Source organism: Myodes glareolus, chromosome 1, assembly GCF_982192425.1.
Source record: "Myodes glareolus chromosome 1, mMyoGla1.1, whole genome shotgun sequence".
In the NCBI taxonomy this organism is placed as follows: domain Eukaryota; kingdom Metazoa; phylum Chordata; class Mammalia; order Rodentia; family Cricetidae; genus Myodes; species Myodes glareolus.
Genome location: NC_142026.1, coordinates 23,688,752 through 23,713,859, shown reverse-complemented (window position 1 = coordinate 23,713,859; position 25,108 = coordinate 23,688,752). Strand labels below are relative to the sequence as shown.

Sequence of the window (25,108 nt, the reverse complement as noted above, 5' to 3'; positions counted from 1 at the left end):
CCCAAAGTCATCTAGATTATTCTGTACAATAAATTTATGCACAGTATAAGCTTGTTTAAACAAATCTGAGAGCTTGCTGATATCATCGTTCTTAAAATCATCCATTACTCATGAATATTAAGAAAGCAAGAGAGTGGTCTTTCAGTATGCTCTTCCTACAATACAAAGTCTTCTTTAAAATAAAACTTTATTAAATGTCAATTTTAGTACATCTATTATAGGTTTTCAACCAGAGTATCAATAAGTTATATTACAACTTTATTCCTGGAACAAACGTGCTCAAGACCTGTTGCTATTTACAAAGTGCATATTTGGTGTTGTTAATGTGGAGCAGATATATTTGGGGGTCAAGGTTTTGTTGTTGTTGTTTAACCATAATCCCAGCCCCCTCCCCTGCAGCCATCAAACCTTGACCCCTCCCCTGCGAGGGTCAAGGGAGCCTGCCAAACCTCGACCCTTCCCCAAGAAAGGTCAAGACTACTCCCATAGGCTATTTAAACTGCTCCCCAGAAAATAAAGACGTGGTCTTCCCTCTTTCCCTTAGGTAGTCATGTTGGTTTTCTGTTCCCTCCTTGGGCCACCTGGAACACAGACGTCCAATTAAACTTGGATATCTTTTAATTTGGTTTGATTTGGTCTAATTGGAATTATTTACATTGGTGGAGAGGCTTGTTTAAGGAATATTCCTAAAATTAACATTCTGAAAAGACATTACTATTATTTGAAAAAAAAACCTTCTGAAAAGACATTACTATTATTTAAAAAACTTTCTCATGAAATCTATGCATGTTACTTGGAGAGCAGTAATCTAATCCAGACATAGTAGATGCATTCTTTATTGTTTCTTTTTCAGAAATTGTAAAGGTAAAAACTCGACCACGCTCTGCATAGAGGATGCTAATGGACTTTCTGTCCCTTTCTTCCCTGCGACTCCAGGCCTCACCCAATATAGTTTACTAGCCAAAGTCCACATGTGTGGGTAAACGGTGGATGTAACATGCGTCAGAGAGGTATGATGAACTGCTTATTCCATTCCTGGCCTTAGAGCCCCTTAGGATGCTTCATGATGGAGCAGTGTTGTCAGAAACTGCGATCCGCACAGAGCCTTCATCAGGCACCACGTATCCTATTAGAGCATAAAATACACTCAGTGTTCTCAAAGGACTGATAATCAGAGCAATGAAGTAGAATATGGAGCATGAAGGAATACGGTGGCAATGGGGTAGAACTCCCGAAGAAAGAGGACACAAGAGACAGGTCTTAAAAGTCGAATAGGCACTGTCTAGAGGAGTGAAGAAAACAGAACATCCCAGAGGCTGTGTTTACTTTAGTTCAGTCTGTGGCTTGATGCTAGTTTGCTTAATCTTACAGAATCCCAGTATTTTCTATTCTATCATTAAGCCTCATCATTTACACAGGAGGAACCAGTGATACGAGCTCAAGTACCTGCCTACTGCTGTCATCTCTTCCAGACTTCCTCACATGGAGAATTCGGGACTCCAACTCCCTCAGCCTTACTCCAGTGACAGTATACATTCCTCACTGTGCTACATAACCGTCACAATCCATGAAGAGGCAGGCACAATCCATGAAGAGGCAGGCACAATCCATGAAGGTAGCTGAAGAAGAACATTTATCTTTCCCTGGCTCTTGACTACACACCTTGCACCCTGCAACTGCTACCTGCGTCCTCCCCTCCACAAGCGAGTTAATTCCTTCAAGCCATGAAAAAACCAGAACTTTTGCTTCCTTAAGCTGTTTTTCTCAGCCATTTTATCCATGGTCATTCACAAGAGCCTCAGTGCCACAATACTGAGACGATTTTGAGTACAGCCAGTTTGAAAATTAGGCTGAGAAGTTAAGTCCTACTCGGATGCTACACAGGATACCCCCAGAGGTTTGAGAGCAGAAGACAACCATAGTGGAGGCCGAATTTCAGAAATCTTGCCTGGGTGAGTGTGTAAAGATAGACAAGGGTTTGTGACCAGCTAGTCCTTTAGGAAGAAGTGGACAAAGCTCTTCACTGATCATGAGAATAAAGTGACTTTAGACTCCACAGAGATTTTCCTTGCAGGTAAGACAGAAGGAAGGCTATGCATATTTTCCCAACTCAAATAAGGATGCAAAATAGCGCTGCAGACTCACAATTGATGATAATAATACACACATATGACTTATTGATGGTATTTCAGGTACTATGACAGGTACACGTAAAACATAAAAACCCAACTGCGATGGTCAAGCTGATAGGACCTAGAACCACAGAAGGGAAAGGCCTCTAGACATGCTATGCTTATGATTATCCAGATCAACTTCACCAAGGTGAGAAAATCCACCTTTTCTGCAGACGACACTGTTCCATAGTCAAGACTCCTGGACCTAAAAGAAAGGAGGAAGGTAGCTGAAGAAGAACATTTATCTTCCCTTGGCTCTTGACTATACACCTTGCACCCTGCAACTGCTACCTATGGCCTCCCTCCACGAGAGAGTAAATTCCTTCAAGCCATGAAAAAAAAAAAAAACAGAACTTTTGCTTCCTTAAGTTGTTTTTCTGAGCCATTTTCTCACGGGAGCATGAACGCTGACAGATAAACCCATGCAATCAGTGCTATCATTATAAAACACATGATAGATGAGGTTATAGATTATGATACCACATTAGTCAATCAACTAACAGCTGACAAACAGGAGAACAAAACATACACCTACAGGGCTTTGTTTCCCGACTTTACATTCTGGTGTCCATTGCCCAAGATCAGTATCCAAGCGATAATCCTGTTCTTAGTTTTGCCTTGCAAATGCCTGTGTTGTGGGGCCACATTCTGATATCCCTCCCCCCGACTTCTCGGCTCTACTTTCTCCGCTGGGACCAGGGACCTTAGATGGAGTGCTTCTGTGAAGACGTGTGCTGCTTTAGGGTGAATGAGTCTACAGCTGTGTGAGTACAAGCGACCGTGACTCAGCAGAAGAAACACAGCAGACAATGTTTAACCAGGTGATCTTTGCCGTCAGAGTCGTGTTAGACATGATAAGACGCCCACTTCAAAACCTGAAGCCCTCTCTTGCTAAGGATGTGTGGATGGTTAACTGTATGACAAAGTTCAAGTGCAGAACTCTTAGTCACACACCGCTAACCCATCTAAGGTGTTTTCAAACCTTTCGGCTCATATTTTCTGGTACAATGACTGCTACCCGTCTCAAAGGTGGCACTGCTAATTGAAACCACATCACAGCACAGATCAAAACAAGCCAGGCAGGCTTTGCCGCTGAAAACGCACCCAGCAGGACGGCCCCTTTGTTCCTCTTGAAATGAACTAGTTCAAAAAAGGCATTGGCTCCAGATCGTTATCCGATAATGTGTGCGGCATCCCTTTCCCCGCTTCACCTTCCACTGTAATATTCTTGTGGATAAATAAAGGCATTCGAGTTCTCCTGTACACTGCGTAATTGGGTTTAATTCGCAGATCTGCCGTTGCTAGGCATGGACGTTTTCTGCACTAATAGGGTCTGTACTCGGAACGTTCGCAGATCACCTGTGGACAAGCTCGTTAATTAACCGAGTTAGTAGCCTGTTTCATTCCACTAAAAACCAGAGTCATTGAAATCAAGGTAGTTACCACCACAGTAGCCAGCACTGCTGTCCCTTTATTTGGGTACTTTTGTTCCGGAAGGAGCGTGTTAATAAGCTCTGTGGCTGCTTCCCCTAATCGATGGTTTCTGATTCTATGCACTCTGTTAAGTCTTCTCTTCCATTAGCACATCCGGTCTAAAAGAAGAGAAATAGTTGGTGTCACCCTTCTAGACTTTGCCTTGAACCCAGTCTATGAGCTGTTCAGGGAAAAGTTAGAAAATTAAGTGAGGACAAAGTCCAACCAGGTCCTACGATGTTAAACTATCAATTTTCATCTTCATAGACCCATTTATAGTCTGTGGAATGCTGCTAGTACTATTTAGTGGTAACACACAGAGGTCTTTCTCTTCCTATGGTTACGTCATCTGTAACCATCAGGACTCTGATTTGTATCCAATGGAAAAGACTGAACAACTTCAACTCACAGCTAAAGCAAATAAAATAGAAAAATAAACTGAAGGAAGGAAAGAGAAAAAAAATTAGTTTTAATGTTAATTTTTATCATCTTCTATATCATCAGCTACTACTATGGAAGGTAAATTTCCTAGCCGCATCGCATAATTCCAGAATTAGAATGTGAACGCTAAACTGGTACAATAGCAATAATTCTGTTTCATTGACTGGAGTATAATATATTTCTCAATTATCTGCAGTACCGTTGTGTAATGGTCCAGTAATCATTCTTCTACTTACATGTTCCCAGATTTTCCGGGATATGTTTAATAGAAATAAAATATACCCTTATGATAATAGCATAGTTTTGGAACTGTACATTCAACTCCTTTCAATCTGTTCCTATATACTTTCTCCAACTAATATTTAATGATTTTTTTATATTTTTATATCTGTCCAGACAAATTTCTAAACATGAGTTTCACCAGCAATGTGTCTATTTTATGGGCATTTTTGTCACCTGCTATGTTCTTATTCCTACATACACGAAATGTTTCTGAGTGATTTTTTCTTGTTATTTATTTAGTTATGATGACTGAAATGTGGATGTGTTCATGTTTCCACTAAGAAGTGTCTGAATTCTCTTTTTTGTGAGAAAGACTATTTGAAAGTTTCCTGAAATTTTACCAATCTTAAATGTTTATTTTGGTCCGTGGGATTTATGGTCAATGTTGGTATGTATATACCTTTATTTTATATTATATATACCTATTATATATAATATATTTTTAATATATATTATATATACTTTTATTATACATATTATAAACATTGGAATATTTTGACAATGGACTAATCCTATTTTTACAAGCATTTTCTCTCTATAGTCAAGGAAATTTTTCTTTGTAAAGCTATTATATTTGCTGCTTCCCAACTGCAATTGTCTTTCTAGAAAAGGTAAAGATGTAGTTTCAATGAATTTAAGTCTATGAAGACATCATAATTAATCTTTCAGTGAAAGAACAATGTTGACTGAGGTTTCTGTCCTACCAGGTCCCACATCCATTTAGTTCCAAATAAACACACAGAAGCCTACATTAATTATAAACTGATTGGCCTATTATCTCAAGCTTCTTATTAACTTTTATAACTTATATCAGCCCATAATTCTTGTCTGTGTTAGTCACATGGCTTGGTATGATTTTCATCAAGACAGTCACATCTTGCTTCCTCTGTGTCTGGGTAATGACTGCAGACTGAGCTTTCTTCTTCCCAGAATTCTCCTGTTCTCATTGTCCTGCCTCTACTTCCTGCCTGGCTACTGACCAATATTTTATTAAACAAGTACAAGAAATAAATCTTTACAGGGTAAAACCATTGTCCCACAGCACCCCCCCTTTTTTTTCAAAACTAGAACTCTGAATCAAATATCCCTTGTTTAACTTTCTTCCTGATCATTATCCACACAACTTGTTACCAACACTTTAATCAAAGAAAAACATCCATCATTTAATTTTGGGAAGATAAGCATAGTTTTCCATGATACCTCCTGCTGATTAGGGGCACTAATAATCTTACAGGGACCTAAAGAAAATTTATTATTATGGTCAAGTACTGACTGGAAAATTCTATGAGGCTTGATCATCTCAACTAGCAGTCTTGAAACTGTTCTGGATGCAGAATTCAGAGGAAACTCCAACAGAGGTCCTCTGAAATATTGGATCATCTGGACCATCTGCTCCTATTGGAGATTTTTCAGGGGTTCTTCCTTGATCAAACCTGATTTTTCTTAGCCATGAATGAATCCACAGTCTTTTATTTCCTGTGGAAACAAAAGTAAAATCTCTTCTCCAAAGTACCATACCTATTGATTTAAATTTTGAAGTCAAGGCATTTTCAAAATATATATGTTTGATTAATCCAGAAGCATTTATAATCAAATGTCTTTTAGCAGCTGTAGTTCCTTCCTCAGTCAGCAAACCATTTAAAAACAACAAAATAACATACAGTATCCAGATTTGCTGTGTATTTTTCATCTTTGCATGACTTTATTTTAAACTCTATTTCTTTTATTCTTATTTATGATTTTTGCTTCTTTTGAGACAAGGTTTCTCTGTGTATCTTTGGCTGTTCTGGAACTAACTCTGTAGACCAAGTTGTCCTTGAACTCACAGAGATCTTCCTGACTCTGTCTCCCAAGTGCTGGGATTAAAGGTTGTGCCACCACACCTTGAACTCACAGAGATCTGCCTGTCTCTTCCTCCTAAGTATTGAGATTAAAGGTGTGTACCACCACACCCAACTACTCTCTTTTTTCGTTTTTATTTTAAGGACTTTATCCTTTTTCTTTTCTCTTCTAAGCCTACACATATATTTTAAACATACTGTAAAACATATAGAGGTTTTCTTCATCTGAATTTATCTTTACTGTACATCTCTCTTTTTCAGACCACATGAGTCTGTAATTTGTAAGCAATATGGTTAGGATTAAAGCCATGGCTTTGATGGCTGGATCCATCCCATTTCTTAGCTTTCCAAAAGTATAGCCTTATGGCAGAGGTATTGACCAGAGCCATGTTTATTGCCACATCTCTATGGAGTTTCAAGGTCCCTGCCACCACCAAGAAGCATCCTATTGGCTACTCATAAACACCATTTAAATGTTTGGGGGTGGGGCCCCTTAAAAGATCTGCAAGGTTTTTGCTTCTAAAACTGAGTCAGGAAGCCTCTCTTAAATGAGGTGCACTTGCCTCTAGCAAACAGAGCCCACCTGAGAAAATGCTAAGAAAAACCCATGCTTAACTTTGTTCTTTTTTGTCTAAAATTATTTCCCAAACTCTCTCAGGTTTTAAGTGGATTTAGCTTTCCATGTTGACGTCATTCTGTTGAATGAGGTTTCTGTCCTACTAGGTCCCATCTGTTTAGTCCCAAATAAACACACAGAGGCTTACACTAATTATAAACAGATTGGCCTATTAGCCTGAGCTTCTTATTAACTCTTATAACTGATATTACTCCATAATTCTTGTCAGTTTTAGACACATGGCTTGGTACTTTTTTCAGCGAGGCAATCACATCTTGCTTTTTCTGTGTCTGGATGATGACTGTAGACTGAAGCTTTTCTCTTCCCAGAATTTTCCTGTTCTCATTGCTCCTCCTCTACTTCTTGCCTGGTCATCCTGCCTATACTTCCTGCCTGGCTACTGGTCAATCAGCATTTTATTAAACAAGTACAGGAAACAAATTTTTACAGGATAAAGCCATTGTCCCACAGCAGAAGCATGTTGAGGGGGAGGGGGAAAGAAAAGGAGAGACCATTATTAGATAATATAAATTCATTGTGTTTCTCATTATAAAATTAACTATCAATGAAACTTTCCAGGCTGTCTTATGCCACTATAGCCAGACCAATGACAATAAGTCACATCAGCAATTCTACTTAATACTGTCCTGCACATTTATCCAAAAGCATTGTTGTTCATAGTCTATCCTGATTTGGTAATATGCAATTAGAGAAAATGACTATTTTAATATAGAACAATTTTCTCATGAATTATACAGTAAAATATTTGAAACGTATTAAGATCAAATAGATTTAGAATGATTATAGTTATAAATTACTGTAATTTGGTCTTACACGGCTAATTCCTAAAGACTGCACAGCCATTTAGCAATTTCCGTTCTTTAAATGTCTCATAATGGGATTAAAACAAAAAGAAGAAAAGGAATCATCATATTTCCTTCTCACTGTTCCCCTTCTCTTGCATATTCTGTTTCAATAAATAAGCCGTTCCTCTTACCAGTATTAGGAACACCCAGGAATTAGCCCAGCCGCTTCTCTTCGCTCACCACATCCACATTCATGGCCACGAAATCCCATCTCTCAGAAGGATCTAAGTGACTCCACCTACACACTCATGTCCTCGGCCATCTGCTCTTCACGGAAATAGTCCCCGAGGACTAGCACCAAAGCCCCTCATGAGACATGGAGCCCAACAAGATTCTGTGATAAAGGTTTACGAGAATGCAAATGCAACAATGCTACGTTTCAATTTGAAGTTAATCAGTGGACAAAATAAAAGGCTTATTTAGTGTAAATACAAACTCAGGCTATGTAGACAAAATCCTTTACGCACGAGCAGTTCCTGACTTGTGGCAATGTCTAACAGTGAGGTCTTCTTATTCCTGTGAATCAACTTTTCTTTGCTTTCGTATTTCATTAGATTTTACACATTCATATCCATTTGAGCTAATATTTTATATAATTTTGTGTGATTCTAAAGCCAGCACTAATTTCTGAGGCTTTTTGGATAAGCGACCAATAAGTTCCAGCCTGAATAATTCATCCATGACATATCTCTGTTTTTCAGTTTATTTTTTATTAGTATAAAAATTAAGAATTAATTTTGAGGTAACATCTGACTTAAGACTTACATTGAATCTAGGCAGTTGTGTGATTACTGCTATTACTTCCTTTTTGACAAAATGAGTAAGACCCCCCATCTCTACTTTAGAAAATGTATCATCAAAACATGTGTGTTACAGCAGTTACTCCTTTCTTAAAAACTGCATCCTCAATTTGAGGCTTTAGTAAATGCGGTTTCTGTCTCCTGAAACTCAAAACCATTTTCCTTTTGAAAAATATAAACATTAGCTGTGGTTGGTACTATTTTAAGTACTATTTGAGTAACATTGGTGATATAAAATTAAAAGCAATATGAAGACAGACATTGATGTTCAGCAAGGAGAAATAGGTATGTGTGGCTAAGTGATACAACATCACTCTAGTTGCTGATGCTCGAGATTTTTTCAGGTCAAGGAAATGACATCACTGAGGAATATGCCTTAACTGGCTGCTCTGAACCATAAAGAGAAAGCCATTGCCACCATTAGTGTACAGAAGCAAAGGGAGCAGAAGCTGGCAGCATTTGTCAAGGTCCGAGTCTGGCTACACACAACTGAGAAACCATTTGCTCTTTTGGGTGGGAGCTAAAACCATGAAAAACAAAAAATAGCTGTTTAAAATTCTGCCCAGGGAAAAGATCAGATAATGCACCTGGAAAAATTATCAAAGCTAAACACATACATAAACCAAATGGAATAAAGATTTGTGGCTTACAAGGAAAGATTTTGACATGAAAGAGGATAGCACTATGTGAATAAAATACATATGATTGAGTATCCTTACATATGAACCAACACACATACACAATTAACAATATTATCAAGATGATAGGGAAGCGTTCTATCATCTTGTGTGTGCTTTGTATCTGATTCAATATTTTGCTTGGTTAGTCTCTCATGACACTAAGTACAATAAATGTTTTTGTATCCAGTTTCACGTTTGTTTATTAGTTGTTCAAGTGTAAAACTGATGTATGTGGTGTCTGCATGTGTGTCAACGCATGTGTGTGTGCTTGTACTTTTCATGTGTACACAAGTGGAGGTCTGGGATCTGCTCTCCACATTTTATTTGCTCATAGAGTCTCTTCAGTGTACCTACAGCTCAGTACAGATAGACAAGTTGACCAACAAATCCCCATCCCCAGCAGTGAGGTTACAGATGTAATTATCAGTAACTTTGAAATGTTTTATTCAGATATGTGCATTTTTTTTCTTGGATGCTTCTGTGCTGTCCTTACTATTTTTCCACTGGGGGATAAATAGAGCAGGCAAAATCCCCTGCAGACTCACAATGCTTGGAGTCTGGGATGAGTTTATAACAGCCCTCCCCCTCCAGAGACGCCTTCCTATTACTGGATTGTCTCTTCCTCAAAAGGCTCCCTCAAAACTTTTCATAATGTGTTCCAGTAACTCCACGACAAATGATTATCATCAGCGTGGGGACTTCATCATTTCTTGTCTATCACAGGCTCCCCAAACCTCAGTTTCTTTGAAGTTTCCTGTTGAAAATGATATATGTCATCAGGTCTAGTTAGTAATCAGAACATGAGCACGGTCACTTGAAAGTTTCTTTGATGCAGACATTCCTCAATCTGGAGCTAGAATGATCCTGACCCTTCTGAGTGTGCTTTGCCTTTCTGAGAAGTGGACGGAATGACATAATTGGCTCTTGAAGTCAGGGAGTGTTCCACACATATGGGAAATTTCGATGGCATACAGGTGATCTGAAAGACCACTACAAGTCAAATACATCAAAGTCTGTTTAGAGACCTCGCAGAAGGGTTTAATTTTCTTTTTCTTTCCTTTTTCTGCAAGTATTTTTCATTCTTTCATTTTAAAACCCCTTTACCTTAACAAATGAGAAGGAATGTCAGAAAGGGCACATTTTATATCACTTTGATATTCAGAATTGCAAGTTTTTCGAAAGAGATTGGTTTAAGACATGCTGAAGCAAGGATCCTTCTCACACATGGGCATCATCCCTCCAGGCTGTACTTAACAACATTATCCAGGTATGTTAGTCTTTATTCTCCAGAGTTCTGATATATACATATCGTGACTAACTGTTACACTACAATTTGGAAACAATGAACTCCGGGTAGCTTAGCAACAGTTACTCATTTTTTCTCTCTCTCCTTACTCTGAAGGCTAGGATGTCCAAAATCAAGATGCCATCAGCAAGGAAAGAGATTGGCAGGATCTCACCCTCTGCTTCACAGATGGGTGAAGTCTTGGTGTACATTTCTATAAAAGAGAGATCATTTCTCATGCCTTTCTAACCAGAAAAGCTACACTTGAAACATAGAAAGCGACTTTCTTTGAATGGCTATTTTTATAGACAACCGTTGAGCTCTCGTTTTCTCTAATACCCACACACATAGAAACACATCTGGGAAATGAAATGACCCCAGAAAACTAGTCACTGAGCAAGATGTCAGGACAAAGGACAAGAGTTTCTTCAACTCTGGGGCTTTGTTCTCACAGACTTCATGCATCTGGTTTCTGGAAAGCAAAGTGCTTGGAGTAATGACACAGCAGAAGGAATCAGGAAACAGAAAGTGGGGAAGAACAGATTTCTAAAACAGTTCATTAAGCATCCCTGGAGCCTGCAATTCCTGGGCATTATAAATCCCAGAAATTATGGTAGCAACACTGCCAAGAAAATCCATGATGTTCTTTGTAATATTTCATAAGATATCCAAAATATATTTTGCTGAAAGGAGAGGGAGAAACACAGCAATGCTTTTGCTCTTGCTTGCAAGAGGAAATTTCATTTTTCCTTAGGGATCAGTAAAAAGAAATAAAATAACTTAGTTTTTACCTCCCAACCAGGAAATTTAAATATAGCCTGCATCTTATGATCAGTTCATTATTAAAATATTATCTTTTTCTTTGTTAGTTAGAAAGGCTACTGTGTAGAATTATGAAGATCACCATCATTTTTAGTTGACTCTTTTCCCATGGCCACCTTGTACCTTCCTGCAGGGTACCTATGCTCATAGGTGGACTCTGTTTACTGTATCTCACTTGTGTTGGGACAATCCTCTATGACAGAGGCAGATCTGTACAGCCAGCTGAGAGGAACTATTTTATTTCTAACAATATTTTAATGTACTATGATCTATGCACAAAAATAAGTATTTCCATATAGCAATCAGATTTAAATGTTGGACATGAGCTTCTCAAGAAAAATAATGAAGACACTTCTTTCTTTCCTCTGTGCCTTTTGATTAGACTTTTCTCTTCAGTTCTGTCTCATGTGTGGGACAAACTTTTATCTTCATAAGATTGTAATATCAGAAAATTCCCTCAAAGTACTTTTCTTGTTTGTTTGCTTTGGGTTTTTTTGGGGGGGGGTATTTTTGTCTGTTGCCTTTTTGGTTTGTTTGATGGTAGGTTACCCTTTGGTTCCTTCTTTGAGTACCTTGAACTATTGCCCAATAGGAGGAATGGAGAATAAATGCATTTTATCTTGTTAACATTTTCTTCTTCTTCTTCTTCTTCTTCTTCTTCTTCTTCTTCTTCTTCTTCTTCTTCTTCTTCTTCTTCTTCTTCTTCTTCTTCTTCTTCTTCTTCTTCTTTCTTCTTCATCCTCCTCCTCCTCCTTTTCCTCCTCCTCCTCCTTTTCCCTCCTCCTCCTCTTCTCCTTCTCCTCCTTTTCCTTTCTCTTCTTCCTCCTCCTCTTCCTCTTCTTCTCCTTCTCCTCCTCCTCCATTTCCTTTCTCTTCTTCCTCCTCTTTCTCCTCCTCCTCCTCCTCCTCCTCCTATTCTTCTTTTTAATGGAGCAGGCCAGCATACCGAGGACTCAAGTATGCTCAAAAACCATGCCACCATCTAGCTGCATCTTCATCACAATATGGAAGCCTTTTAGAGCTGGACTTACAAATTCCAGCAATACACTCCCAAGCTGCTTGCTGAATTGTTTGTTGGTTTTTGTTTTGTTTTGTTTTTATAACTGCTTCCTTCCTAATAACTATGAATAGACAGCATAGTTTGTGATTAAGTGTCTGGGTTCTGAAACTCTGAAGTTTGACTCTTTTCATTTGACTACTACATTTCACTTCTTAGCTCTATGTCAAAACCAAATTGCTTAACCCCTCTGTTACTTTATCATCTGAAGTTTACAATAATAATAATAATAAAACCTTCCTGAAAGCTTCGTTGTAAAGAGTGGGTGATTAAATGAGTTAGTATGTACAAAGAGCTTAGAATAGGTTCTGCTTAATGTCACTCTAGATATAATGGCCACTGGCTCTGTAATAACTAGTAATTTTACTTTTAAAAACTGTGGTTCTTTGAGACTTGTCCTTGTCATAAGAATTATAAAGACAAATCTTGATGAAACCCAAACATTGGATTTCAAAATTACTTTTGCATTCTGGATACAGTTGATAATTATTTGGTTATTTTTTTCTCATTCTAGAAAAGCTAAAGTTATGGACACCCAACTTAACCGATTTACTCTGGCATACAGAGAGCATCATGTTTGTAACCCTCAGTTAAGCTGTGTGGATATACTCAGGAAAATGATAATTGCGTGAAGTCAAGTTAGACTTTCTGGTGCCTTTGTTGCTTGTTTTATTCATTAGTGGAAACTGAACTAGGATCCTCGTAACAGTGGATGTTAGGGCTACCTGGTGATACTGTGGCAGCTCCATCTGCCACTGTTGACATTTAGAAATCAGAATCTGATGTTCTAGTTGCTGGAACAGCTGCTGCACGAGCTGCAGGGACTTGAGTAAGGAGTAAGTGCGCGATCCTTAATGCAAAGGCTTACTGTGTGTAACCAGAAGTATATCACATATGATATATTATGTGTATATATATATATATATATATATACTTATGACATAAGTCATAAAATTTATAAATTTCATGGTATTTAGAAACACAAAAATACAATATAGCCTACTCACCCATTTGTGAATTGGAAAGGCCCAGAGGCTAAGGTATTTCTGAAAATTCCTTTGAAAATTCATTGTAGTCAGATGAACAATACTGTTAGATTGCTGCTAATTCTATGTTTGATGTCAAAAGGGAACACAGTGTCACAAAATTTGTTAACAATCGGAAATAATTAAAATTTACTAAGAGCTTAACAGACAAATTATATAAGAATTAAGCATTAGGCAATATTCAATTCAATATTCAAATTTATATTCTATTTAAATTCAGTGGTGGCATCTAATTATGACATTTGAATACCAAGGTTTCAGTAATGTTTATGAAAAAGGAAATTCAAATTTGAGCATTGTGTTGGTATTCCAGCATCAAATAAACTCTAACAGAATAGTAAGACAATTCAATAAAAATTAAATCCATGTGTTTCATAAGGTTAACATCAGTTTTTGTAATAGTTTCATTTTGTAAAGTTGTTCAAAGTGTGTTATAGGGAACACAGTTATATATAGTTAAATATATATATATATATATTCATTACATATTTTCTAATCTTCAGAGAGATCCAATGGTGGTAATTTGTGTGTATATGTGTGTGCTACTTAGTTTTGTCAATTTGATACTAACTAAAGTCATCTGGAAAAAGGAAAATTCAACTGAGGAGAAACTGTCCCCATCAAACTGACCTCTTGGCAAATTTTTGGGTGTATTTTCTTGATTAGTAATTGATGTAGGAGGGTCCATTCCACTGTGGGCAGTGTTAACCCTTGGTGGATCCTGACTTCCTTTAGTGATCCACTGTGATCCAGACGTGTAAACTCAATAAATTATTTCTTCCTCAAGTTACTTTTGATTGTGGTATTTATCACAGCAATATAAACAAACCAGGACAGTCTCTCTGTCTCTGTCTCTATCTCTATCTCTCTCTCTTTGTGAGAGTATGAGTGTGTGTGTGTGTGTGTGTGTGTGTGTGTGTGTGTGTGTGTGTGAAAGAGAGACAGGGTGGGGAATGATACTGGGGGCTAAAAGTGAGATAGTATTCTGATTCATAACTTTTTGTAAAACACCAGAAATCTCAGCTTTACTATAATAATAATTATACTACTACTACTACTACTACTACTATAAAGAAGAAGAGGAAGAGGAAGAGGAAGAAGAAGAAGAAGAAGAAGAAGAAGAAGAAGAAGAAGAAGAAGAAGAAGAAGAAGAAGAAGAAGAAGAAGAAATATAGGTATGTTTAGTGCCACCACTGTTTCTTTCTTGCTTTCAACTGTGTCTTATTTATGTCTACAGATCCTTAATTCCTGACTATTCAAATACTGGTCCATTAACAATGCTTATTGCAATCTAGTTTCTGTGCCATTCTCATGGCGATGACTTCGACATTAACCATTTGTTAATGCTTTGCTCCTTTGTAGCTTGACCCATTGGCTGACATGTGATGGTAGGAGGCTGATTTTCCACCTCATTTCATTGCCCAATGTGCAACCAGAAAAGACCCAACCTAGTTATTATGAAATTTGAGAAGATTTTTATGTTATTAGGGTTACTTAAAAACATGTTAAAATTAGAAACTTTAGCCCAGCTTCCCCTGCTTGAACACTTCAGCATTCTGTGTTTTACCCCTTTTACTTGCTTGACAGTCGAGGACCAACTGTGTGATTTGGGTGTCTCTGTAGGAGGTCCAGTCATAAATATTGACATGTGTTGTAATATGAAGGACATTGTTTGCTAAGGGCAACCTCATTTCTGGAGATGATACTGTCTGCTCAGGAAGACAACTCGGACCTCTGGCCAACCTTTATTTACTTTATAAAAAGAAACAACAGCCAAGAACTCTCATGGTTCATACACTGAGGAAACACCTTCCATAAGTAATTTACTATTAAATTGCAGCCTGCTCATGCCTGCTTTGAGGCCACTCTGAAAAGTCTTTGGTATAAGCCCCTGCTAAAGCAGGAGGGGACATATTTCGCAGTAAGGGGGCTTTAAAAATCAACAAATTAATTTTCTTTCCCCTTCCAGCTGTGCAATTCACCCCCTACTCCAGCTCTGAACTATAATTAAGTACATGTTTTCCTAATAAAGGCAATCTTGTCCTGGTGCTTCCCCAGATGCACACTCTGACTGAGATTCCCACTATGAATCACAACTGTCACATGTGCTTGAGATCTGCTTCGTTTCCACCCCCAGCTGCTGAAGAGTCTCACCCCGATATTTAATTCACCTTACTGTTGTTTGGGTTTTTTTTTTTATTCTTCAGGGTTTTTTTTTTAAACTTAAATTTTTTTATGTAGATATGTTTTAATCAGATTATTTTTCCTCCCCAGTGCCTCCCAGATCCTTCACACCTCCACACCTCACTCAGCTGCACGTTTTCTTTCTTTCAACAAGATCACCATTAAACAAAACATAGGTTAAAAAAAAGAGAAGAAAACCAATGTGATGAAAAATCACAGAACGATAAAATACAAAATAAATGTAAGTGTATGCATACACACACACACACACACACACACACACACACACACACACTGAAGTCCGTTTTATGTTGGGCTACTACTCCTGGTCACGGGGCCTGCTCTCAAGTGTGAATGATAAACCCAGGGACACTTTCTTGAAGAAAACTGATTTTCCTTTTTCCAGCAGTTACCAATTGCAAGTAGCTTTTTGGTTAGGGGTGGGACTTTGTGTTAACAAAGTCTGTGTTAAGACTTTGGTTTGAATCTGTGCTGGTCTTGTGCATGCTGCACATCAAAAGACATTCTTTTGATGTTGTTCGTACATGATTCGTACTCGCTCTGTTGAGTGTGAACATCACTGTTTCCTTGTTGTCACTGACCATCTCTGGCTGTGAGAATCTTTCTGCCTCGTTTTTCACATAGATCCCTAAGCTTTCAGGGGAGTGGCTTGGAAAAGACATCCCATTTAGGTCTGAGTTCTCCAAAGTCACTCATTCTGCCCGTTGTTCCGTGATTTAATTTCTCCTTATTGATTTCTTAGAGAAAGGGTTTAACTCTTTGAAATTGGTGCTGCCTTTTTGTTTTGTTTTACAGAGAGGGACAACATCCAAGAATCCAGTAATGCCAGCTAGGAATAAAACCATTATCATTCAGTATCAGTGAACAGGTGGAGAGGGATGGAGCTGAGAGGTGGGGCCCTTGCCTTCTGTAACCGTCAGACATCAAGTCTACTTGACTAGATCTGGAGTCACCTACTGGGTAGATTTGTGAGGGCATTTCCAGAGATTTCCAGAATTGAGGAGGGGAGATGCTTACTGAACTTGAAGGCACCATCCCACACAGGCTGAGTCCTTGGGCTGGAGAAAGCCAACTGAGTAGGAGCACTCACCGCTGTGCTGCCCGACTCCAGACTGAATTCAGCTGCTTTCCCCCTCATACTTCTGCCACGTGGCTTCCTAACCACGCAGCACAGTATCCTTTTTCAAATCACGAGCTTGTGGCATGACTATACTTTTTTCAAATCATGAGCCAAAATATGTTCTTTGTCCTGCAAGTTTTTTTCTCTTGGGTATTTTGTCTCAGCATTGGGGAAGGTAACTCAAGTGCCTAGAATGCTTAAGGCCCTGGATTCCAGAATAGCCATCCTTCAAATTAAAATTGAGCTTCTCCGTATTGGTTTTGATGGTCTGCGTGGATCATGTGTAAGACAATTGTAGGAGTGTTGCAGGGATGCATCCTCTCATCTCTACTCTTTAATATATTCCTGAAATTAATAATAGTAACAGCCATGGAGGATGAGGAGATAGGCGTGCAGATAGGTGGTGTGCAAATCAATAACTTGTGTTTTGCCGATAATACGGCACTGCTTGCTGAAAGTTCAAATGAGCTGCAGGCCATGGTAAATAGAGTGGTCAAAGTCAGTGAAAACCTTGGTATGGAAGTAAACATCGAGAAGACGGAGATACAACACATGGGAAGGGCACACAAGGATTTTAACCTTGTAATAAAGAACCAGAGCCTCAAGCAAACAGCCAACTTTGTCTATTTGGGAGGAAACCTCAGTTCAAAGAAGGGAATTATTTCAGACATCAGGAGGCAGATAGGGATAGGGAGGGCTGCATTCCAGGCACTAGGAAAGGTTTGGTCAGCAAGAGACATAACAACAGCAACAAAATTACAATATATGAGACGTTTGTTTTGAGTTGCCTTCTTTCTAACTCTGAAACCTGGACAATGCATCGCTCCTCAGAATAGAGACTGAATGTGTTTGAGATGACGTGTCTCAGAAGGATGATTCTAGGGGTCACACAAAGAGAGAGTCTTCACAATGAAGACATTAAGAAGCATTTCTGTCTGTAGAAGGAAGGAAACTAGAGGATACAGCAAAAACACTTGAGATACGTTGTTCACATTATGAGAAAGAATGACGGCAGATACCTGAAGATAGCATTGCTTGGAGGAATGCACGGGATAAGGTGAAGAAGAAGACCCCCCAAAACATTGAATAGATAGCATAAGGGAAGACAATATGACAAGAATCCAGGACTGCACAGGATAGGAACAACTGGAGAACAGGTATAAACGGACTACCCATGCGTGCTTAAGCATTGCCGGGCCGTAAATGATGATGATAATGATTCAAATGATCAAACATCTCATTTAAATTTAAGTGTTGAGTAAGTGTAGCACTCACCACCATGTGTCTTTCTTTCAGGAAGACACATGCTGGTGCCAGTCCAAGCTAGATTTTCTTTTGATATTGGAATCTTTTCTTCCTCAACACTTCTCCTAACTTTCTGTTTTTTTGCCTTTCCTGATATTCAGGTAGCCCCCAAACTAGGTCCTCCACGTCAGAAGTAAACTTCCCCTCAGCCATTGCCTTCTTCTGCTATAGTCCCACATCTGCCCTCATTGGCTTTCTTATCTCTTACAGACTCCTCCGATTAACCCATTCTTCCTGCTAAATCATTTCCTCTGTAGCTTCTGTCTCCCAGTGCTGTTGGAACATCCTTTCCAGAGACTTCTCTCCAGCACTTGAAAGACAAGGACTTTTTGACCTCTGTAAGCCTTTTTCATATCTTAACTTCTTCAGGATTAGTAAAATATTTCCATCTTCCATTTCTTACGTGCTCCCCCAATAACTCATTTAAAGGTTCACTTTCTGGTTCTTTCCCCAGACACTGTATTCAACCGAGCTAAAGCTTTAGGATTTGACCTGGGAGGCTTGTGAAAATCTGTATTGCTGAACCTCACCTTCGGTGTTCCTTTGTTAGGTACGGACTAGGGACCACAATTCTTCATTTCTGTAAAGTTCATAGAGGAAGGAAACAAACAAAACTTTGTAGATAGAAATCTCAAGAGAAGAATTATCTCTAAATTTCAACTTTACCACCGAAACTTGTCTCTGTCCTTTAGGTCCCGGATTTCTGTTAGATGTCAAGAGATTGCCATCTGAGGATGATATTCTAGAGCTCTGCTTTTCTCCCAAATCTCCATAATCCTTCTATCCAATTAGACATACTATCCTGATAGTTCATTTGTAACTGCCCTCTTTTTATGTTTACATAAACATAAAAAGTTCAGTGTGCTCATGGAGACTATGGAAGACCCCGCGTTTCCACACCACACTTTTGTTAGATGGCTTTAAAATGTAAATCAATGGCTCCCCATTGCTTCCAGATTAAAATATGAATTTTTTTGCTTGATTGACATATAAATCTCTTTGATCTCACTTAATAGTTTTTGCTCTTACTAATCCTCCTAACAAAGCCCTTTCTCTGGGCTTTTCTTAAGGCCCAACTGAATAGAAGGGCAACTTCTTTGTTTAATTTTACATTCCTACCAAATGTACATGATGGTTTTAATTTCTCTGTATCTTCACCAACACTTTGCACGTATTTATTAACTATTATTTCAGCTGTAATATTGCAGGTGGTATGGTATTGCATTATGATTTGAGACTGCAGTTCTCTAACAGTGATAGTTACTCATGGAAGTCATTTCTGCAGCCACATATTTGAGAGATGGACAGTGTGATGACTAATTTTGAGTTTCAACTTGTTGGGATGTGGAGTCACCAAGAGAAGGAACATCTGGGTAAGTCTAAAAAGAGATTATTTAGATTGGGTGAACAGAGGTAGGTGGTGTAGGAGGTTCTTCTATCTATGTGTTGCTTTCACTGGTTAATTAATAAAAAAGCTGCTTGGTTTGATAGGGCAGAACGTAAGTAGGTAGGGTAGACAGAACTGAATTCTGGGAGAGAGAAAGCAGGGCCAGAAATAGCCGCCATGGAGCCAGCCATCAGGTCAGACATGCTTAATCTTTCCCGGTAAGCTATGACCTTGTGGTGAAATACAGATTATTAGAAATGGGTTAAAACAAGATGTGAGTGTTAGCCAATAAAAGGTTAGAGCTTATGAGCCAAGAAGTAATTTAATTAATACAATTTCTGTGTGATTATTTCAGGGGTTAAGCTAGCCAGGTGGTGGGATGCAGCCCACCACTCTGTACTGCAGGTAGGAAGACCCACTATTGACAGGAGCAGGCTTACTGCATGGCCTGCAGTATGAGACTGAATAAAAGGGAAAAAGGGGACTTGATGGCCTCATTCTTCATGCTCTACATTTTAACTGCTAATATAATGTGAGCAGCTCCCTCATGAATTCCCTTCCAGGATAGAATTGACCAAAATTAAGCCTTTCTCCCTTAAGTAACTTCTTATCAGGCATTCTATCTCAGTAACATGCAAAGTAAGTAGTACATAAGTGTTCTCTGGAGAAAGGCCTGTATTATTGCTCTTGAAGTATTCTTTGTGCATTCTCTATTGTAGACTGTTGTTAGACATGTGCTGTGCAAACATATCCCCTCATGCCCTTAGCTGTTGCTTCAGTTACGAGCACAGGGAGATTTCATTTTGGTAATGTCAATTTTATCTGCTTTTTTTCCTGGTTACTTTTTGTTCAATTGGTTTAAAAATTAGTTGCCTATTGTTCTCATAAAATTTTGACTTCTATCTTCTTCTAGGTGTTTGTACTAGTTAAAATACATGGAAGTTGCCTCTCTTTTATCCAGTGAGCAGCAGGCCTGGGACTCAGGTTCAGGCTGGACAGCAAGTACTTTTACTAAGAAAATATTTGCCTTCAAGTGTTTTTCTCTGAGTGTTTCATAGGTTCATGTCTTATATTAAAGTCTTTCCGTGGCCCATCTGTAATTGATTCCAGTGAGGAATGAGACACAGCAATCTAGTCTTTTTAAGTTCTCCCTGCCCAATCTGTATGTTTTTTAATTTCTATTTTATACTTGATGCAAGTGTTCAGAACCTCTAGTATAATCTTAGGTATGAGTTGTTAAATTATTCATTTTTGTCCTTTCTAGATCTTCATGGACAAAGCAGAATGCATTCAGGGAGCTTTATAATCTCTTATATTCTTTATAGTCTCTTATACTCTTTGGGAGAGTCTGTGAAGAATTCATATCAATCTTCCTTTAAATGTTTTCTATAACTCACCGGCACACATGAGCATGGCGAGGGAGCTGTAGTGAACTTGTAATGATCTGGCAATATCTTTTCATTTTTTCAACTCATTTGTACATTTGACTTACACAACCTGCTCAATCCATATTATCCTTCCTATAGAAGTGGTCTTCCCAAAGCAGAGCTTCCCAATTTTTTAGTCAATGCCTGGGAGTCTATTATTTGAATCTTTGGGAATTTCATATCATGAACCTCAACCCCATTCATTTCCCAGTCCTTCATATATGCCCCCTTTACCCTTTTAACCTCTCCCAAAGGAAAACGAAAATTAAAAAAGAAATAAAGAAACAGAAAAAAGAAAAAAATAACAAAAACAAAATAAGCAAAAAACTACCTTGCCAATCCTTCTGGGCAATGAGCCACAGCCTTCTGGATATGTACCATTCTGCTCTTCCTTCTTTCCTGCCTCTCCATCACATATCTGTTGTCATCATGGCACTGGAAGTTGTGATGTGTCACACAGCTTTTGCCCAAACAGCTCAGCACAGACCTTGGACACCAACATGGCTTTAGGCAGCAGTCCAGACCATGGCTGTTGCCTGCTAGGGACAATAACACAGTCCCTGGCTGCCTTAGGACCATGGTCCAGATATAGTCCTCAATGGCAGCTTGGCCCAGACATCACAATGGTCTCAGGGGGCAGCACAGACCTCTCACATTGGCCTGTTCCTCACTGCTGTTGACTCTCGAGTTCTGCTTCGCTTCCTAGTGCACAAACAGCCCTGCCTCTCTTTCTCTTTCCTCTCTCCTCCCCTACATGCTTGCTTGTTTCTGGTCTTGCCTGTCAGCCAGGGGCTCATCTCAGCCTGGAGTGTCTCAGTGCTTCCAGGTCTATTAATTTTTAAATCTCTTCTGTCAGCCTCCTTTTGATTGGAAAATTAATTTATTTACATTTGATTATTGATAAGGTCTGATATTCATGACACATTTTGCTGTTTGTTGTGCATGTTTTGCTGACGTTAGATTCACAATCCATGTACTACTGCTGTCTTTTGCTTTATTTTCTAGCAACTCACTTCAACTATCTCTCTCCTTTTATGTTATAATTATGAGTTATCAATCCCTAATTGGGTTCAGCTATACCTTTGGGTTAATAAATTAATTTCAATAATATATGTGACTTTAGTGATTTGGGCTCTGTCTTCTCATTTTATGTTATTTTTACTACAAATTGTTATTCTACACATTGTGTATTTATTAACCTAGACTATTACCATATTCTGTAGTTGTATTAAATCAGAAGAGAGAGAAAAAAAAGAGTTAAAACAAAAGGTTTATGGGCCAGCAAGATGGCTCACTTACCTCTAAGCCTGATGCTGTGAACACACACTCACACACAAAATGAACAAATGTAATATAAGATTTAAAAACCACATCCTGTCTTTTATACCTGTCCTCATTTGGTAGCTGTGCATGCTCCTTATTTTTCTATGTGGTCGGCATTATAGCTCAGTCAGTTCATTTGAATTCCAAGGTCAGCCAAGGATGACTGCTTAGGGACCTCTTCCATCTTTCTGACCGGGTACACAGCCGCACGCTGCCTGCACATAACCTTGCAGGTCTCCAGGAGCATGTCAGAGCTCAGCAAAGCCGCTGGGGCCTCTCGTTCACAGGATTTCTCTCTTTTAAGCTTTTGTCAAGCCTATCATTTGCCTCGACTTTCATCCATGGCCTCAGGCATCTGTGATTTAAAGCACCATGAAGACCCTCTCCTCTGAGATCTATAGCAGTGTGTGAATCCTAGCGAGTTTGACTAAAGACAAACTTTTTGAGTGGGATTTAAAAAAAAAAACATAGAGCAGGCCAAATAAAGATGATTGTCTAAGAGTGAGATCTGTCTGTTATCGCTGAAGTGCCAGAAACTGGTCTGTCACGGGTTATCCATAGCTACTTCCAAGTTTTAAAAACTGTATTCGAAACCAAGCGCACCGAGGCAGAAACACATTGTATGAGTTTGCTTGTTTTGTTTTTTTGTATTCATTTTGTGGGGATTTTGTTTTGTTTGCTTTTACTAAACAATGCCCTGGCTATGTAGAGTAAGACTTTAGTTAATTCCCAGAATCTTAAACAAACAAATCAATTTGCAGTGACTTTAGTGAGCTGCATTATTTTATGGATGAGTGAGATTTTAAAAGACCTTATTACCCCATTCCCACTCAAATCCTAATGTTTTATGAAAGAGGAAACATGTTGCATTGGCTGTCATTATTATTCTAATAACATCAAGAATTATTAATGTGAAAAGTAGGCAGATTTTATGTGCAAATTTAGGAGTCCTAAACTATTGCTTTTGTTCAGATTTTAAGTGTGCTCTCTTATCTGATAGCTCTTGGTCAACATTTATAGGCAATCCATATATTTTATGTTTTATGTAAGCGTTGAAAATCATCTAGTACTACTTACGGCTTTATGAGCTATGATTGTCATTGGGTCCAGCTACTTGGATACATTGTGGAAATTTGCATGTTGCTTTACCCTCCTGCTCTGACCAAGTTTATGGCAGTGTCTAAAATGCTCCAGAACTCGAGTCACAGCACAGTAGAAAATATCACTCGAAGGAACACTAGTCCAGTTGAGCGTGTGGTTTTGACAGGCTTGCCCCTTCCTCCTTCCCTCTGCCTTGCTAAAAACAAACAAACAAACAAACAAAAATAGCAACAATAACAGGAGTTAGATTACGTTCCAGAAGCTGGTTGCCAAGGTTTGTTCCCTTATTCGGTCAACCTCTCCCCCTGAGGCAGACTACCAACTATCAATGTACTGAAATCCAGCAATCGAAAGCCCCCTTTATCTTACATAATGACCATGGCCAATTAAAATGAGCACCTCATCCTACCAGGAGTTTCCTCTTGTACCTTTATAAACTGCCAGTTTCCTGCATGCCACCTCTCTCTCCTCTCTATCCTTTGTTCTCTGGGACAAACACCTCTTCCCTCCCCCCTCTGCCTTGCCCCCTTTCTCCCCTCTCCTTTGTTCTCTTACCCTTCTCTCTCTTCCTCTATCTCCTGTCTTTGTGCCTTATCCCTGCCCTTTGTCCTTTTGAGGTTAACAAACTTCCCTTGTGCTTAGATCTTGGTCTGAGAACTTGGCATTCGGTGTCCTGGGCTGACATTACCTCTCCTTCTCTATGAACAGAATAGATGATAGCTGCAGAATCCTGACAAGTCTACCTGTCTCGACGAACTCTTTGGTATTACTTTACATTTTTTTTAAACATTTGTCTTTATTATATTTAATGTATGCATGTGTGTTTCTGTGTGTGCAGCTCTCCACTGTATTTGAAATACGATGAATTGCCATGGAAGATTCTGAATATGGAGAACCCACAAAATATTCAGTTTTGAGGGCTCATTCTGGCTGTAACGTGAGCAGATATTAGAAAAGGGTGCAGTGCTGACAAAGATGGAGACTAGCCGGAAGGTTTAGGCAGCTCCCCTAGTGTTAAATGAATGACTGCTCAGAGTAGGAAGGACAGTAGACTTGGGATGAAGTATATTGTTGCAAGCTGCTTTGTGTTTAGAATGAGATCTGTTAACATAGTTAAAGGAACAGGTATGTTAAAACTGACTCCAGGGTTTTGGACTTGAAGAAAATAGTAGGAGAAAGATTTATGTGCTAGAGGAGGAATATCAGGCAGCAGAAGTAGGTAAGTTGTCCATTGTAGAATCACACTGAGCCTGGAACGGAAAGGGAAGGTTGAACATGTCAACGTAGGTGTCTGATGTTCAGGAACAGATTACCTTAGAAAGCCATGACATGCATAAACATGTTGAGATTTTAAGGCAGTTCTTGGAAATATCTTATTGGAGGGGCTGGAGAGATGATGGCTCACTTGCTTCACGAGAATGAGAACCTGATTTGGGATCTCCAGACCTTCATATAGACAGGTGTTGTAGGGTGTAATTAATTATAATTTCAGCACCTTTGTGGTGAGACTGGATTAAAGCATGCCAGGAAACTTGTGAGACCTCTCTCTCTCTCTCCCTCTCTCTCCCCCCCCCCTCTCTCTCTCTCTCTCTCTCCCTCTCTCTCTCATACACACACACACATACAAATGCAGGATTTATACATACAAAGATTAAAACAAAAATCTTAATCCTAATACCTGTGGTAGTCCATCATTTATAGATATAGATGGAGAAAAGGACTAGTAAAGTAAAAGATAAACAATGGTAAATTAAAGTTTAGGAGATGAGGGAAATTCTTAACCTCTCAACCATTAATTTACAGTGAAGATATAAGTTTTGAATCTGGCACCTGATTGGCTGGTTTTGTAGCCCAGCT

The 25,108-nt window shown here is 38.9% G+C and overlaps 1 long non-coding RNA gene across 1 annotated transcript; it reads right to left on the bottom strand.

The window, feature by feature from the left end:
* Positions 1-600: 600 nt before the first annotated feature.
* On the bottom strand, positions 601-8,040 carry LOC146896152 (uncharacterized). Its single transcript, XR_015004488.2, has 2 exons — positions 7,825-8,040; positions 601-3,766 (listed from the first exon to the last, which is right to left on the bottom strand). It is a non-coding gene; the product is annotated as an uncharacterized LOC146896152 (long non-coding RNA).
* Between the last annotated feature and the right edge of the window lie 17,068 nt (positions 8,041-25,108).